The sequence below is a fragment of the Panulirus ornatus genome, chromosome 62 (assembly GCF_036320965.1).
Source record: "Panulirus ornatus isolate Po-2019 chromosome 62, ASM3632096v1, whole genome shotgun sequence".
NCBI lineage: Eukaryota > Metazoa > Arthropoda > Malacostraca > Decapoda > Palinuridae > Panulirus > Panulirus ornatus.
In genome coordinates, this window is record NC_092285.1 from 11,552,895 (window position 1) to 11,570,394 (window position 17,500).

The 17,500-nt window shown below is 45.9% G+C and overlaps 1 protein-coding gene across 1 annotated transcript in view; it reads left to right on the forward strand.

Moving 5' to 3' along the window:
• LOC139745763 (uncharacterized) overlaps positions 1–17,500 on the forward strand; it is a 962,044-nt gene that overhangs the window by 777,108 nt on the left and 167,436 nt on the right.

Here is a 17,500-nt window from a genome sequence, read left to right on the forward strand (position 1 = left end):
TCCCATCACCAACTCTCTCCTTTTCTTCCCATCACCAACTCTCTCCTTTTCTTCCCATCACCAACTCTTTCCTTCCCTTCGCATCACCAACCCATTCCAGTCTCACCTGTCCCTCGTGTTTCCTCTCCTTTCCTATCGCCTCCACCATCTATTCTATCTACAATTTAACCCTTCCCTTCCCATCCATCATCCCCCCCTCCCCTCCCATCCCCCTTTCCACTCCCCTCCCGGTAATTACGTCACTAAAATCCTCGTCTCTCTTATGCTTTTTAATTGTCCTGGTAATTTTCCTTGGCATTCGTATGAATTTCTTTTTAATTCGTGGAAGGGGCATTTTAGCAACCTCTAGTATGAAACGGATCATTATTACAATTATAAGTAGTAGTATAAGTAGTAGTAGTAGTAATAATAGTAGCCTATTACTATGTAAAGTGATGAGTGTGTGTATATAGTGGCTGGAGTGTGAGGAGAGAGAAAAATTTTTTACCTTTAAGGTGGAGCAGGTAATTACTTGTGGCTCCCAGCATCTCAGGTGTGGAGATGAGGCTTGAACCACCACCACCCTCTTCCCCCCCCCCCAAGCAAACACCCCCCCAGGCCAACTTTCCCCCCCTGCAACACCCACCCCAGACCTGCCTCCCTCTTAATTAAATCCATTCGTTTTCAAAATTGCACAAACAGCACTTGCTTGTACTGTGAAGCTTGGCTCTTCATTAGTGGTGTGTGTGTGTGTGTGTGAGTGTTGGGGGATGAGTGGTGGGGATTGTTGGTGGGGGATGAGTGTTGGGGTAGGTGGTGGGGAGGGTTTTTGGGGGGTGGGTGGGTGGGTAATTGATGGGGTGTGTTGGGGTAGGTGGTGAGGAGTTTTTGGGGGTGTGTGTTGTGTGTGTGTTGGGGGATGAGTGGTGGGGGTTGTTGGGGATGTGTGGTGGAGATTGTTGTTGGGGGATGAGTGGTGGAGATTGCTGGGGGGGGTGTTAAGTGGTGGAGAGAGTAGGGAAACGGGTGGTGGAGAATGTAGGGGTACTAGTGGTGGAGAGTGTTGAGGGACATGTAGTGGAGGAGGTTGGGGCTGGAGACCTTGTGTGGTGGTAGGTGGATGGTATCTGTGAAGTGGATTAGATGTGGATGATTGTGATGGTCGGTAATTTTGTAGTTGTGGATGGATGGTTGTGTGTGTGTGTGTGTGTGAGGAGGTTCCCCCCCCCCCCCACCCTCTCCCTCAGAAGGTAGATAGATGGTTGTTGAAGGCAATAGACCGAGGCGTTAATGGGTGTATGCGGCATTTAAATACACAAGGCGGGCATTTAAAAAAAAAAAAACGGAAAAAAAACGCCAATACATTATTTAAATATGGTTCTTATTGTGTTGTATTTTGTCTTTATCTACAGATATAACAAGATTGATATACCTCTATATTATATGCGTTAGTATATTGTATTTTAGGACATATTCTATGACTTGGATAATCTATTAAAGGCAAGCATACTGGTAAAGTCTGTGTATATACTGATTCTATGGTTGGGTGTATAATATGGAGTGGTATACCGTGGTATTATACCGCCTGTATACTCCAGTATACATCCTGGTATACTTGTGTCCCCGGACGTGGTGTCCCTGGACGCCTTCCGTTCCCGGCTGTGTTGCGACCGCTTGCCTAACAAGGGTTTAGTATTCAGCAGTTAATTACCATGCCTTCCTCTCTCCCTCTCCCCATGCCTCTCACTACACTCCTCTCCCTCCTCCTCTCTCTCTCCTCTCCTCTCCTCTTCCCTGCCTCTCTCTCTCTCGTCTCCTCACCTCCCTGCCTCTCCCCTGTGTTCTTTGTCTGACTGACTCTCTCTCTCTCTCTCTCTCTCTCTCTCTCTCTCTCTCTCTCTCTCTCTCTCTCTCTCTCTCTCTCTCTCTCTCTCTCTCTCTCCTGTATTACATCCTCTTCCACCTGTGTGTCTCTCTCTCTCTCACCCCCCCACCCCTCCTCCCCCTTCTTCACCTCTCCTTTATTCATTTTCTGTCCCCTCTTAACCACTTCCCCCCCCACCCCCTTTTTGCCCATTTTCTTTTATCTCCCCCTCTTTCATTTTCTCACTCCGTCTCTCTCTCTCTCTCTCTCTCTCTCTCTCTCTCTCTCTCTCTCTCTCTCTCTCTCTCTCTCTCACACACACACCACACCCTCCGTCCCCTCCCCTCCCCCCGTTTTCTTCCTCTCCCACAACACTTCCCCCTCCCACGCATCATTATCCCACAATAGGCCAGCCTCCCCCTACCCCTCCCCCCCCCCCCCCATCACGCTCTTAACAAAAAAAAAAGAAAAAAAATTATGGTCTTGGTGGCCCTTAGGGAGGGGGGGGGGGCTGTGCTGTTCGAGCCCTGGGGGGCTGGCGACCGTGGCGGTGCCCTTAAAACTGGGGGCTGGCCGACACCTCTCACCATATGGGGGGCTAGGGCTGGGGGCTGGCTGCCCGCCCTGCCCTTAGCCCTTAGGGTTGAGGTAGACTTAGGCCCTTGGGTCTGCCATATTACGACTAGTCTGAGCCTTACCTTAAAAGCTAAACGCCCTTAGGGATATACAGGAGATTGTGTCTTAAGGTTGACTTAAAGGGCTGCGTTGAATATATATATATATATATATATATATATATATATATATATATATATATATATATATATATATATATATATTCTAGCCTGAGCCAGGTACCAATTTTATCGCCCTAGCCCCGCGGGTGTAGGACGAACATCTGGGCTGACTGTGGGCCCACTCACGCACCTGGGATTCGAACCCGTACTCAGGACCGTGGGCTGCGGTCGCCCGTAAATGCCTCAAGGTCACGGGTCTATTCAGTGGTCTTCCATAAGCTTGGTCTCTGTTGTGGCCTCTCCTTCTGTAGCCGCACCCGGCCTCCTCGTTGCCCACAGATATTCGTGAGCGGCTCTTCTGAGGCACACACACACACACACACACACACACACACACACACACACACACACACACACACGCGCACACACAGGCCACCAATGCCACGGACCCTCATCATTAAAACCGTATATGGTCCAACCAGAGACCCATAGTTTTTGGCCCGGCGAATTTGCATAAAAAGGGGGTTATGTATGTGTATGATTATACATAACACAGATGTTATACATACCTTAGAGGACCAGGTTTGGGGATGTTAGTCTACATCGCTGATCTATCGATGTATATTTATGTATATCGCTATTCTGTCGATGTATACTTGTCTATTTATCTTTATATATTGTCTACATCGCTGATCTATCGATGTATATCTATGTATTCATGTTTATATACCGTCTCCACCGTCCATCTATCGATGTATATCTCTGTATTCATCTTTCTATACTGTCTACATCGTCCATCTATCTGTACACTGTGACAGTCTATCTCTGTCTGTCTGTATTGACCAGTTTCCTTCCGTCACTTCCTGTCTTATCAACACATCTCCTTCATCCGTCTATCTGTCTACGTAGTGGAACGGGTCGTTTTGGTGGCTGGTGGGGTAGGGAAGTGGGGGGGTGTCGGGGGGCCCGCCGTGATGTGAAGAGGAATAATGGCCTTAGATAACTTAATTATCGTTAGTTATGGACCATCATGACATATTTAACCAGTTCGTTAATGGGTCTTTTAAAAGCTTCCTTTGGACAAGACGTGGATGGAGAGGAGATGGTGTGTCTTCGCTCTATGATATAGTGTAAGCATTAAGATAATTGTCGTTATTGTATAAATTGTTCCCTTCTATATGTCTCTATAGTCAGATTTCATTATCAAGTTTCATTATTTGTGTTTAATGAGCACGACTTGACAACCCTTAGGATGTAAAGGACTGGTAATTTGGGGGACGTAACCCTTAAGGACTTGGGCTCCAAAAAAAAGGGGTGAAGGTTGTCTTAACCTTAGGGTTGTATTGTCCTGCTCAAAAGTTGATTTATGATAAATATTAATCTTTTATTTCTCTCTCTGTAGTATTTTATGATAAATATTAATCCTTTATTTCTCTCTTTGTAGTATTTTATGATAAATATTAATCCTTTATTTCTCTCTTTGTAGTATTTTATGATAAATATTAATCCTTTATTTCTCTCTTTGTAGTATTTTATGATAGATATTAATCCTTTATTTCTCTCTTTGTAGTATTTTATGATAAATATTAATCCTTTATTTCTCTCTTTGTAGTATTTTATGATAAATATTAATCCTTTATTTCTCTCTTTGTAGTATTTTATGATAAATATTAATCCTTTATTTCTCTCTTTGTAGTATTTTATGATAAATATGATTAATCCTTTATTTCTCTCTCTCGTCCAGGTACGTGTTGGTGGTCGAGGACGTGTTTACGGGTCATTGTAAGTGTGTGTGGGAGGTCAAACGTTTTACCGAGTTCATCTGCCACAAAAAGATACGTCAAGTGTCGTATTGTTTTTCATTGACGCACGCCATCTGACGCAGTACGTCCAGGTGTTGTGTCGTAGGATGTACACAACCCCTGGTTGTCGTACAGCAGCGTCGTGTTGACGTAGGATACCGTGGCAAGTGCGACACGCTCGTGACGCACGAATGGTAGTTAACAGTCGTTAATAAGTGTGGTAGGTAATTCCCCTGTGTCAGGCTGGGTCGTTAAGTAGTTAAGTGGTTGTGGATGAAGTTGTTAAGTACTTGTGAAGTTGTGATGTCTGAATTCGATTTTTTTTTTAAGTTTGTGTTAATGTGAGTATACTGTATATGACCATATAACTGGTATAGCTTTTACTGTATATGACCATATAACTGGTATAGCTTTTACTGTATATGACCATATAACTGGTATAACTTTTACTGTATATGGCCATAATTGGTATAGCTTTTACTGGTATATGGCCATATAACTGGTATAGCTTTTATTATATATAACCGTATAGCTTTGTGTGGGTCAGCTAAGACATCACAGGGCAGCTAAATATGACCTGAGCAAAGCTATGTCTACAATGCTGTGTGTTTATATCCCCCTTACCTCAGCCAGGTACCCAGTTTATCGGCCATCTGCCTCCATGAGGGAGATGAACAGGTGGGCGGATTGTGGACAGACAGCTGCTAATAAATTCAACTTAGAAAATAGAGATATAGGGAATGTATTCGTTTTTTATGTGGCGTGTTATAGACAGTAGATACAGTAGCTGTGGAGTGGATTGGTTCCATGTATGGTATACTTATGTATACATTTTAGAAGATGAAGAAATACGTTTTTCATCTTTCCCGATTGCGTCTCCGCCAAATGCTGTTTTTTCCCCCTTCAGCGCCTTACGCTGCATCCCATTTTCTTTGGCGTGAGGTTGCCTCTCTCTCTCTCTCTCTCTCTCTCTCTCTCTCTCTCTCTCTCTCTCTCTCTCTCTCTCTCTCCCGTATATATATATCTCTATCACTGTAGCTTCTGCCTCGTGAGGGTTGACCCCTTGCGTGTCTCCTGCTCTTAACTGGGTCACACACACACAGCCTGATCGGGAACTCTGTCCCGCTGATATTGTACGACAGTTGGCACCCACAACGAGGTGTTCGGAGGACGAGCTGCGTCTATTTCTTCCCTTCCTCGACTAAACTTAAGAAGTCTTTTCCATTTTCTTTGGAAGTGGTTCTGGACCTCCACACGTTTTTCTTCAGGAGGCTCTCTAACGTGGGTCGGGTTGCTTGTGTCTGTGGGACTGTCAACCGCCAGGGGTTAAGGGTCATTAAGACCGTCAACGTAGTTAACATCCACCAACCGGGAAAAAAAATAATAGCTTGTTAAAACGCTATTTTAACTCGTGTTAAGAGATAATTGTAAGGCCACATACACACTCATTATGCACGTGGATCATGAAGGAATGTATTGGTTTATCATTTGAGACGCGATGCTGGCTGGTTGAACAAGGGGTGTGACAACTGTGCTATTATGTGGCTGAAGGGGAAAAAAAAAAATTACAAGATATTACTCCTACATGTCCGTTTTCTGTGTTTGCCATTTTTTGTTGTTGTTGTAATGTGCTCTTTTGTTTGGTTCTTTGTTTTTTTTTGTTTGTTTTTAATTTGTGCAACGCGAGATTCACCGTTTAATGTCGCGAGGTGTGACAATCTTTTTGTTACCATAGTGTTGGTCCGTGGACTTTGTTTACATCATAAAGGGGGGGGAGGCCCCCCCACCCCAGTCTCCCCCCACCACCACCCACCCACCCACCCACCCCTGACCCCACGTACAGACGTAGCAACACACACACACACACACACACACACACACACATACACACTCTCTCTCTCTCTCTCTCTCTCTCTCTCTCTCTCTCTCTCTCTCTCTCTCTCTCTCTCTCTCTTTTCATATCCAGTTGTTTGAATTTCCCTGAGTTTTACGTATATTCATGTTTTAAGTAATCCTCGTCTGTTTTTTCCATGATTATATTCATCTATTCATCTAAAAAAAAAGAAATTTACTGTAGTTATGTTCATATATTTTAGGATTTTTCTTTTTTCTCTTGAAAAATTTTTTTTTTTTCCATGTAACTTTTTTTTCTATATTCATATATTTTCATCTCTTTCGTCGGCCACCCTCCCCTTCCCCCCCTCCCCCTCTCCCCCTTCCCCCTCCCCCACGCCCTTGTCTATCGCTTTGCTCCCCCCCTCCCTCCCTCCTTCCTTCCTCCCTCTCCCCTCACATTTCCCCTCTCTCCCCCCCTCCCCTTTCCTCCTCAAAGGTAAACACGTGCACTACACCCACCACCCTCTTTGTCCCCCCTCCACCTCCCCCCCTGCACCCCCCCCCACGCAGAGTTCCCTTTAATAACGGTAGAGAGGTCGTGCGTGGGGGGGGGGGAGGGGGGCCTCCTCCTCCTCCTCCTCCATGACCCGTGCTGCTGGCCAAGTCTCGTTGGCCAGGAGGGAGAGTGATGGGCCATGGCCCAGAGGGGAGGGAGGGGGAGGGCTGTCGCTGGCCTGGCCAAGACTGGATGGAGGAGGGTCGCTGGCCAAGCATGGACGTTGTCCTGGCCCACAGGGGAGAGTTGCTGGCCCGGCCAAGCCGCCTCGTGTGTCGTCAGCCAAGCCTGACACACACACACACACACACACACACACAGGGAGCCCCCCTGGTGTTTACTTCATGATGTGGGTTGCCAGCTGTTCTCTCGTTTGTAAGGGCTGCACACACTAGTCCCACCTGAACCTCACACCTCACAACCGTACCTCACAACCTCACACCTCACGATTTACGCCTCGCAATCTTACCTCGCGACCTTACTTCATACCTCATAAATCTTTCCTCAAACCTCACAACCTTACCTCACACCCTCATAACCTCACAAATTACGCCTCGCAATCTTACCTCACGACCTCACTTCACACCTCATACCTCTTTCCTCGCACCTTACTACTCATACCTCGCGATTTACGCCTTTCAATTTTACCTCACGACCTCACTTCACACCTCATCCCTCTTCCCTCACACCTCACACCCTCACACCTCCTAATGTTGATATAAACTTTATATTTTATTCATAATGGTCTACATTACAAGCCTCCTGGGTCTTTTGTTCTCATGCCTTCATTAATATCCTCCCTCAGTCCTGCTTCGTTCATGTTGCTTTCATTATAACGGTGTAATTTTACGTTGTATTCAATGTTGTATATTTGGTATTGCCTCCTGTGGCCTTGTGTGTGTGTATATACTTCTGTTGGTGTTGTGTTTGTGTGTGTGTATACTTCTGTTGGTGTTGTGTTTGTGTGTGTGTATACTTCTGTTGGTGTTGTGTTTGTGTGTGTGTATACTTCTGTTGGTGTTGTGTTTTTGTGTGTGTATACTTCTGTTCTTGTTTTTGTGTGTATATACTTCTGTTGGGGTTGTGTTTTTATACTTCTGTTGGTGTTGTGTTTGTGTTTGTATACTTCTGTTGGTGTTGTGTTTGTGTGTGTGTATACTTCTGTTGGTGTTGTGTTTGTGTGTGTGTATACTTCTGTTGGTGTTGTGTTTTTGTGTGTGTATACTTCTGTTGGTGTTGTGTTTTTGTGTGTGTATACTTCTGTTCTTATTTTTGTGTGTATATACTTCTGTTGGTGTTGTGTTTGTGTTTGTATACTTCTGTTGGTGTTGTGTTTTTGTGTGTATATACTTCTGTTGGTGTTGTGTTTGTGTGTATATACTTCTGTTGGTGTTGTGTTTGTGTGTGTATATACTTCTGTTGGTGTTGTGTTTGTGTGTGTATACTTCTGTTGTTGTGTTTGTGTGTGTATACTTCTGTTGGTGTTGTGTTTTTGTGTGTGTATACTTCTGTTGGTGTTGTGTTTGTGTGTATATACTTCTGTTGGTTTTGTGTTTGTGTGTGTATACTTCTGTTGGTGTTGTGTTTGTGTGTGTATACTTCTGTTGGTGTTGTGTTTGTGTGTGTATACTTCTGTTGGTTTTGTGTTTGTGTGTGTATATACTTCTGTTCTTGTTTTTGTGTGTATATACTTCTGTTGGTGTTGTGTTTGTGTGTGTATATACTTCTGTTGGTGTTGTGTTTGTGTGTGTATATACTTCTGTTGGTGTTGTGTTTTTGTGTGTATATACTTCTGTTGGTGTTGTGTTTACCGTTGGACGATCTTTTTCGCTTCTGTTTCAACGGTAAGTGTTCATCCTTCGCATCTTCTCATGTTGTGTCTTAAGTCTGTTAATCTTCCATTATGATCTTTGAAATTCCTTTATACATTTTTTTTTTTAATGAAGTTGTTCTGGGGTTGTATTTTTCTGTAGGGGTTACCGTGGTTCTTCACTCGTAGATCTCCGGTAATTGTGATGTATTTTCTGGTATTCATTTCGCTGTAGTTTTAACTTCTAATGTAAGTAATCGTATTCATTTCGCTGTAGTTTTCTCATTTCTGATGTAATTTCTGGTATTCATTTCGCTGTAGTTTTGATTTAATGTAATTTCTCGTATCTATTCGCTGTAGTTTTAACTTCTAATGTAATTTCTCGTATTCATTCGCTGTAGTTTTAACTTCTAATGTAATTTCTCGTATTTATTTCGCTGTAGTTTTAACTTCTAATGTAATTTCTCGTATTTATTCGCTGTAATTTTCTAACTTGACTTATTCCTGAACATCTTAACTTGAGTTGGCTTATGGTAATCGCCTTAATTAACGATGGTCCGTTAATGAGACACCCGAAGACGGTGTTTTCCTCGCTGCTCAGTGTTCGAACCCCCTCCTCCTCCTCCATCGCACAGGCCACCACCCCACCCATTGATCGCCCCCCCGTGTGAATATTGATTCGAACCCACTCGACGGCATTGAAATGTTTTTTTAAAAGTGGTTTTCATTTGTGTATAGGTTGTTGTAGGGGAGGGGGGGTAAAGAGGAGGTTTTAAGAGGGGGTGGGGGGGTGTTATAGGGGTCTCTCTCTCTCTCTCTCTCTCTCTCTCTCTCTCTCTCTCTCTCTCTCTCTCTCTCTCTCTCTCTCTCTTTCTTTCTTGGGAATCTTGCCCCATTTCTGCTCCACCTGCTGGGAGATATACCGTCTCCTTCTGTCTGGTGGTTTACCGTCTCCTTCTGTCTGGCGGTTTACCGTCTCTTTCTGTCTGGTGGTTTACCGTCTACTTCTGTCTGGTGGTTTACCGTCTCCTTCTGTCTGGTGGTTTACCGTCTCCTTCTGTCTAGCGGTTTACCGTCTCCTTCTGTCTGGCGGTTTACCGTCTCCTTCTGTCTGGTGGTTTACCGTCTCCTTCTGTCTGGTGGTTTACCGTCTCCTTCTGTCTAGCGGTTTACCGTCTACTTCTGTCTGGCGGTTTACCGTCTCCTCCTGTCTGGCGGTTTACCGTCTCCTCCTGTCTGACGGTTTACCGTCTCCTTCTGTCTGACGGTTTACCGTCTCCTTCTGTCTGACGGTTTACCGTCTCCTTCTGTCTGACGGTTTACCGTCTCCTTCTGTCTGACGGTTTACCGTCTCCTTCTGTCTGGTGGTTTACCGTCTCCTTCTGTCTGGTGGTTTACCGTTTTCTGTCTAGCAGTTTACCGTCTCCTTCTGTCTAGCGGTTTACCGTCTCCTCCTGTCTAGCGGTTTACCGTCTCCTGTCTAGCATTTCCCGTCTCCTCCTGTCTGGCGGTTTCCCGTCCTTCGCGACGTCCTAGTTTGGTTCATCTGGAGTCTTCCTGTCTACCCGTCTGTGTACACTTCACTATTAGTCCTGGGCGATCTGTCTGTGTACACTAAGGGCTCTTTGTCTGTGTACACTTAATTAAGGGCGTCTGTGAGGTCTGTCTGTCTGTGAACCCTTGATTAAGGGCGTCTGTGAGGTCTGTCTGTCTGTGAACCCTTGATTAAGGGCGTCTGTGAGGTCTGTCTGTCTGTGAACCCTTGATCAAGGGCGTCTGTGAGGTCTGTCTCTCTGGTCTGTGGACTCCTCATAAGACGCCCTCTGAGGTCTGTCTGTCTGTCTGTTTGTCTGTCTGGTCTGTGGACACTTCATAAGGCGCCCTCTGAGGTCTGTCTGTGTCTGTCTGTATACAGTCAAGATCCCAGTGAACGTGATGAGGGAGAGGGTTACGACCTGAGTACCCAACTCTGTGTGTGTATGTGTGTGTTGTGTGTGTGTGTGTGTGTGTGTGTGTGTGTGTGTGTGTGTGTGTGTGTGTGTGTGTTGTGAGCTTACATTACAACATTCAAGTGTTTGCGATACCATCGTCAAACACAGCAACATTCTCTCTGGTCAACACTTAACATTCTAACATTTATCCAACCACCACAGCCACACAAAACATCCATGCATTTTATCTCTGGTCAACACTTAACATTCTAACATTTATCCAACCACCACAGCCACACAAAACATCCATGCATTTTATCTCTGGTCAACACTAACAGTCTAACATTTATCCTCTACCACCCCAACATTCTAACATATAACCCCCTCCACACCCAAACATCCATGCAACTTACCTCTGGTCAACACTTAACATTCTAACATTAAACCCCTCCACCACCCCAAACATTCCATGCATTTTATCTCTGGTCAACACTTAACATTCTAACATTTAACCCCCTCCACACCCAAACATTCCATGCAACTTACCTCTGGTCAACACTTAACATTCTAACATTTAACCCTCTCCACACCTAAACATTCCATGCAACTTACCTCTGGTCAACACTTAACATTCTAACATTTAACCCCCTCCACACCTAAACATCCATGCAACTTACCTCTGGTCAACACTTAACATTCTAACATTTAACCCCCTCCACACCTAAACATCCATGCAACTTACCTCTGGTCAACACTTAACATTCTAACATTTAACCCCTCCACCACCCAAACATCCATACAACACCTAAGTCCTCTATATGAAATACAGGGAAGGTCAGAAGATCCAACTCTCTTGCACAGGGTTGGTGGAGCTTGACCCTACGCAAAGGCGTAGGGTGAGTGTGGGAAGGGGTCATGGGTCAAAGCAGCGAGGTCAGCCTTCACTTGTGGAGTACGTGGTGATGGAAAGATGGTTGTAGAATGTTGATACAACACCAAAGGTTTATGTGGCAAATCAAGACGCTGTGTTGTCTTCTGAGGTTTTATATAGATGAGAGGGTCGGAGGTCAAAGGTCACGAGGGGAGAGAGAGAGAGAGAGAGAGAGAGAGAGAGAGAGAGAGAGAGAGAGAGAGAGAGAGAGAGAGAGAGAGAGAGACTATTTTCATAATTTCTGTGTTGTAGAGTTTTTTATTCGATTGCCATCTTTGTAGCCTACATGACCTCATACATGTAGGAAACATGTATTTTACGTACATAGCGGTGAGTGGAACTTTGCGAATTACGGGTCAGGATCGTAACCTGACGTATGCAAATTAGTTGGGTTTTTTTCTGTGTTTTGGGATTGTTTTGTTCAGTCTGGCGAGTGACTGGGTTTAACTCACTGACTGTGAGGGAGTGAGGGAGTGGTTGACTGGCCAATAGGTGTTTTACCTCTTGGTGTAAATGGTTGGGATCGGGTAAAACAGCTGGTTAACTGGGCGTTTAAAGTGACTGTTTGGGCGTTTACAGTGACTGATGGTTGACGTGTGAGTGGAAGGTGGGGTTGAAGTGGTGGGGAGGCGAGGTGGGGGTGGGGAGGTGAGGTGGGGTTGAAGTGGTGGGGAGGTGAGGAGGGGTTGAAGTGGTGGGGAGGGGAGGAGGGGTTGAAGAGGTGGGGAGGTGAGGTGGGGTTGAAGTGGTGGGGAGGTGAGGTGGGGTTGAAGAGGTGGGGAGGTGAGGTGAGGTTGAAGAGGTGGGGTTGAAGTGGTGGGGAGGTGAGGTGAGGTTGAAGAGGTGGGGAGGTGAGGTGGGGTTGAAGCGGTGGGGAGGTGAGGTGGGGTTGAAGAGGTGGGGAGGTGAGGTGGGGGAAGAAGGAGGATCGTGTTTATGTAAGAGTCGTTCGTTGATGTGTGAATGGTTAGGATTAATGGGTCTTGCAGAGGTTAGGATATATATATATATATATATATATATATATATATATATATATATATATATATATATATATATATATATATATATATTTTAATTATTTCTTGGTTAGATCCCATGAGTTCGACCCCCTCTCGCCCCTGGGGTCAGGTGAGGCCTGACAAATAAACTGACCCTTAAGGACCAGGGTCATAGGGCCAGGGCGTAGACCTGTCGCAGCCAAGGGTTGTGTGGCTGTGGTGGGAGGAGGAGGAGGAGGAGGAAGAGGAGGAGGTAGGGAGGAGGAGGAGGTAGGGAGGAGGAGGAGGTAGGGAGGAGGAGGAGGAGGTAGGGAGGAGGAGGAGGTAGGGAGGAGGAGGAGGTAGGGAGGAGGAGGAGGAGGTAGGGATGAGGAGGAGGAGGAAGAGGAGGAGGTAGGGATGAGGAGGAGGAGGAGGAGGTAGGGAGGAGGAGGAGGAGGTAGGGAGGAGGAGGAGGTAGGGATGAGGAGGAGGTAGGGATGAGGAGGAGGAGGAGGAGGAGGAGGTAGGGATGAGGAGGAGGAGGAGGAGGAAGAGGAGGAGGAGGTAGGGAGGAGAGAGGGTTGTGTGTGGCACAGATGGCACAAGATGGGCCCCCCCCCCCACACACACTGGGGTACCTGGATTCCAGGACGCGTCGGGTTGACCCCTGACCTCTCGTTGTACTCCTCAGTGGTCGTGTGTTGCAACTCGCTGCCATGTGTCGCCCGCGATTGATTTTGAAGAGAAGTTATCGATTGGCATGTGTGAATGGACGAAAGACGTCTGTGTCTATGTCTGTGTCTATGTGTGTGTGTGTGCGTGTGTGTGTGTGTCTGTGTGTGTGTGTGTGTGTGTGTGTTTATTCTCTCTGTATCGTATTGAAGGAAAGCGACGTTAGACGTAGATGATACAGACGTTGGATGATATACTGACCAACAGACATGGGTCTGTGTGACCAGTGTCTGTCTGTTGCGAAAATGTCCATTACAGAATACATGAGGTTATTAAAGTCTGTGAGATGATGTAGTGGGTTTTGATTGACCGTTGTTGGTCTGTATCTTGCTTCCTGTATCACTGTATTCTCCATATGAGTCTGTTCGACCCATTCTGTACTACTGTATTCTCTGTATCTTGCTTCCTGTATCACTGTATTCTCCATATGAGTCTGTTCGACCCATTCTGTACTACTGTATTCTCTGTATCTTGCTTCCTGTATCACTGTATTCTCCATATGAGTCTGTTCGACCCATTCTGTACTACTGTATTCTCTGTATCTTGCTTCCTGTATCACTGTATTCCCCATATGAGTCTGTTCGACCCATTCTGTACTACTGTATTCTCTGTATCTTGCTTCCTGTATCACTGTATTCTCCATATGAGTCTGTTCGACCCATTCTGTACTACTGTATTCTCTGTATCTTGCTTCCTGTATCACTGTATTCTCCATATGAGTCTGTTCGACCCATTCTGTACTACTGTATTCTCTGTATCTTGCTTCCTGTATCACTGTATTCTCCATATGAGTCTGTTCGACCCATTCTTTACTACTGTATTCTCTGTATCTTGCTTCCTGTATCACTGTATTCTCCATATGAGTCTGTTCGACCCATTCTGTACTACTGTATTCTCTGTATCTTGCTTCCTGTATCACTGTATTCTCCATATGAGTCTGTTCGACCCATTCTGTACTACTGTATTCTCTGTATCTTGCTTCCTGTATCACTGTATTCTCCATATGAGTATGTTCGACCAATTCTGTAATACTGTATTCTCTGGACTTGCTTCCTGTATCACTGTATTCTCCATATGAGTCTGTTCGACCCATTCTGTACTACTGTATTCTCTGTATCTTGCTTCCTGTATCACTGTATTCTCCATATGAGTCTGTTCGACCCATTCTGTACTACTGTATTCTCTGTACTGGATACATTACTTTCACTCACCTGTGTATGTCATGTTTGACTGGTGCTTGTGATGATGTCTCTCACAGGTCGTAACAGGCGTCATTAGAGTGATTGCTTAATTACCTAACTGCTGGTTGACCTCATGGAAACCTCTCCATGTCATTATTGTTGTATATACACACACACACACACACACACACACACACACACACACACACACACACACCTCTCCACATCAACAGCGACAGGTGTCCAGCCCTGTGTGTGGATGTGAAGCTTCTCCAACACCCTCCACCACAGAGCTTCTCCATCACCAACACCTCGAACCTCTCCAACACCCTCCCTCACGGAGCTTCACCACCACCTCTCCAACACCCTCCCTCACGAAGCCTCACCATCACCACCACCTCTCCAACACCCTCCCTCACGAAGCCTCACCATCACCACCACCTCTCCAACACCTTCCTCTCTACATCTTCAAATGAAAAGAAACCCATATTTTTGCCCCCCTCCCCCCCAACCCTCCCCCACCCTCCCCCACCTCCCCTCCCCTCCCCCACCTCCCCCCCACCTCCCCTCCCCCACCTCCCCCTTTACCATTGTTATGAATAAATAGCTTTATTGATTATATTTGGGAGGTGTTTCCCAGCGAAGGCCCGGGCTGGTCTCGACTGGGACGCAAGGGTGGCTGGGATATTGGCCTACAATGGGAATTTCGACTGTGACATTTCACGTGAGACCTGAACCTTGTTTTGCTGCTGTTAAAAGACGCGGGAGTTTCCTCAACTGTGTCTGGTGGAGCCAGCCAGCCAGCTAGCCAGCCAGCCAGCCAGCCAGCCAGCCAGCCAGCCAGCCAGCCAGCCAGCTACTGGTGAACACAGCAGGGGAGGAGGGAGACGCCCCCCCCTGCTGGATGTCAGGCTGGGGGAGGGAGGGAGGGGAGACGCCCCTCCCCCTGCTTGGTGTACATCTACTGGCAAGCTCTGATGTCCCCAACACTTGGCATGACATCACTGGACCACCTGTGCCTTCCCCCAGCTGACGAAAACGGAGTTTGGTGACTTCCTTCCATGTTTGTTTACATGGGATTGCCAGGTGTCACTGTAGTATTTAAGTTTAATTCCTCTTTAACTGCGAGTGTACGACCCTAGAGTGCCTGATGACGTGGCCTTTGACCTGACCTTCGAGGATGGAAGGAACAAGGAGGAGGAGGAAGGCGTGAGCAAAGTGATAATAAAGTAGGAGAGAGGTGGCGGGTGGTTAGTGGCAAAGTAGGAGAGAGAGGTGGCTGGGGTTAGTGGCAAAGTAGGACAGAGAGGTGGCGGGGGTTAGTGGCAAAGTAGGAGAGAGAGGTGGCGGGGGTTAGTGGCAAAGTAGGAGAGAGAGGTGGCTGGGGTTAGTGGCAAAGTAGGAGAGAGAGGTGGCTGGGGTTAGTGGCATTACAATGACCCATCCCAGACACCTGGTACCTCCACTACCTGGCTCTGTGTACACCACGGTCCTCCGTGTGTACACCCGTGTGTCCGTATTCCACGTCGTCCTGTGGCCCTGTGTACACCACGGTCCTCCGTGTGTACACCCGTGTGTACGCATTCCACGTCGTCCTGTGAAAGTACACACAACTGTAGGGTTTATTGTATGTGTGGGTGTACAGTGCTTGTTTGAGAACGTGTTTGTGCATCAGTTTTTGTACTGTCGAGCAGATGGTTTGTGTGTGTGTGTGTGTGTGTGTGTGTGTGTGTTGGGTGTTGCCTGAGCCCGCCCCTTGTGTGTACGTGTTTGGGCATATGTGAGTAATTGAGCGGAGGCACTGAAGGTGTGTGTGTGTGTGTTTGTTTGTTAGGTAGTTTGTGTGTCAGTCTGTCTTTGTTTGTGTGTTTGTATGTCTGTACTTCTCCGTCTTTGTACATGTCTTGTTGTTATGTTGTGGTCTGTGTGTCTTTGTGTTCTGTCTGTGTTTATTTTCTTGTTTCTTTGTTTAGCCTTGGGAATAGATTGTGTCGTTATCTACCTGTCTGTGTATGTCTTTGTGTCTTTGTCTGTCCGTTTACCTGTCTGTTCATAATGTATGTTATTCTCAGTATTTGAATACCGTTGTGTGTGTGTGTGTGTGTGTGTGTGTGTGTGTGTGTGTGTGTGTGTGTGTGCATCATGAGGTATTAATGAAACGTCATCATCATCATCTGCCTCGTGAAAAACCTGGCCTCGCCTCTGTGCTAGTGGGGGGGTGACGTGTGATGGTTGTAGGCACCCAGCATTAAGACTTCGTCTTTGGCCATTTCTTTTCCTTTATATTCTCTCTTATGTATTATGTATGTATGCGTGGCGTATGTATTATGTATGTATGCGTGGCGTATGTATTATGTAAGTATGCGTGGCGTATGTATTATGTATGTATGCCTGGCGTATGTATTATGTATGTATGCCTGGCGTATGTATTATGTATGTATGCCTGGCGTATGTATTATGTATGTATGCCTGGCGTATGTATTATGTATGTATGCCTGGCGTATGTATTATGTAAGTATGCGTGGCGTATGTATTATGTATGTATGCCTGGCGTATGTATTATGTATGTATGCCTGGCGTATGTATTATGTATGTATGCCTGGCGTATGTATTATGTATGTATGCCTGGCGTATGTATTATGTATGTATGCCTGGCGTATGTATCATTATTGATAATGTTATAATTATTTTTTTTGGTATAATTATGGCGTTAAGGATTTAAGGATAAATTATTTAATTAATTATATAGAAAGACTTGGAAGGTGCTTGTTTCGTAAAAGCTATTTTTAAAAAAAGAAAAAAGGGACCAGGAATACGACATGGTCGGTTTAGCATAGCCTTCCCGTCTGGTTTTCGACCAACTTGAACACGTGACCCCTTCATGGTGTAGATAGTGACATGCCACAAACCCCCCCACAAAGTGGGCATCCCTCACTCGGGATTCTTTCGTGATTAATGAGTCGTTACGTTCGTAACCCGTAACTTGAAGCGAACTAGAGGAAGACAGTGTCCTGTTCATGGATTAAATTAGACCTTTGTGTGTGTGTGTGTGTGTGTGGGGGGGGGGGGGGGGGGCAGGTCTCCAGCCGTGGTGGTGTTGACATCTTCCTGTGTTTGTTTACCTTGTGTGTATAGCAAGATGTTTCAGCTTGTTACAA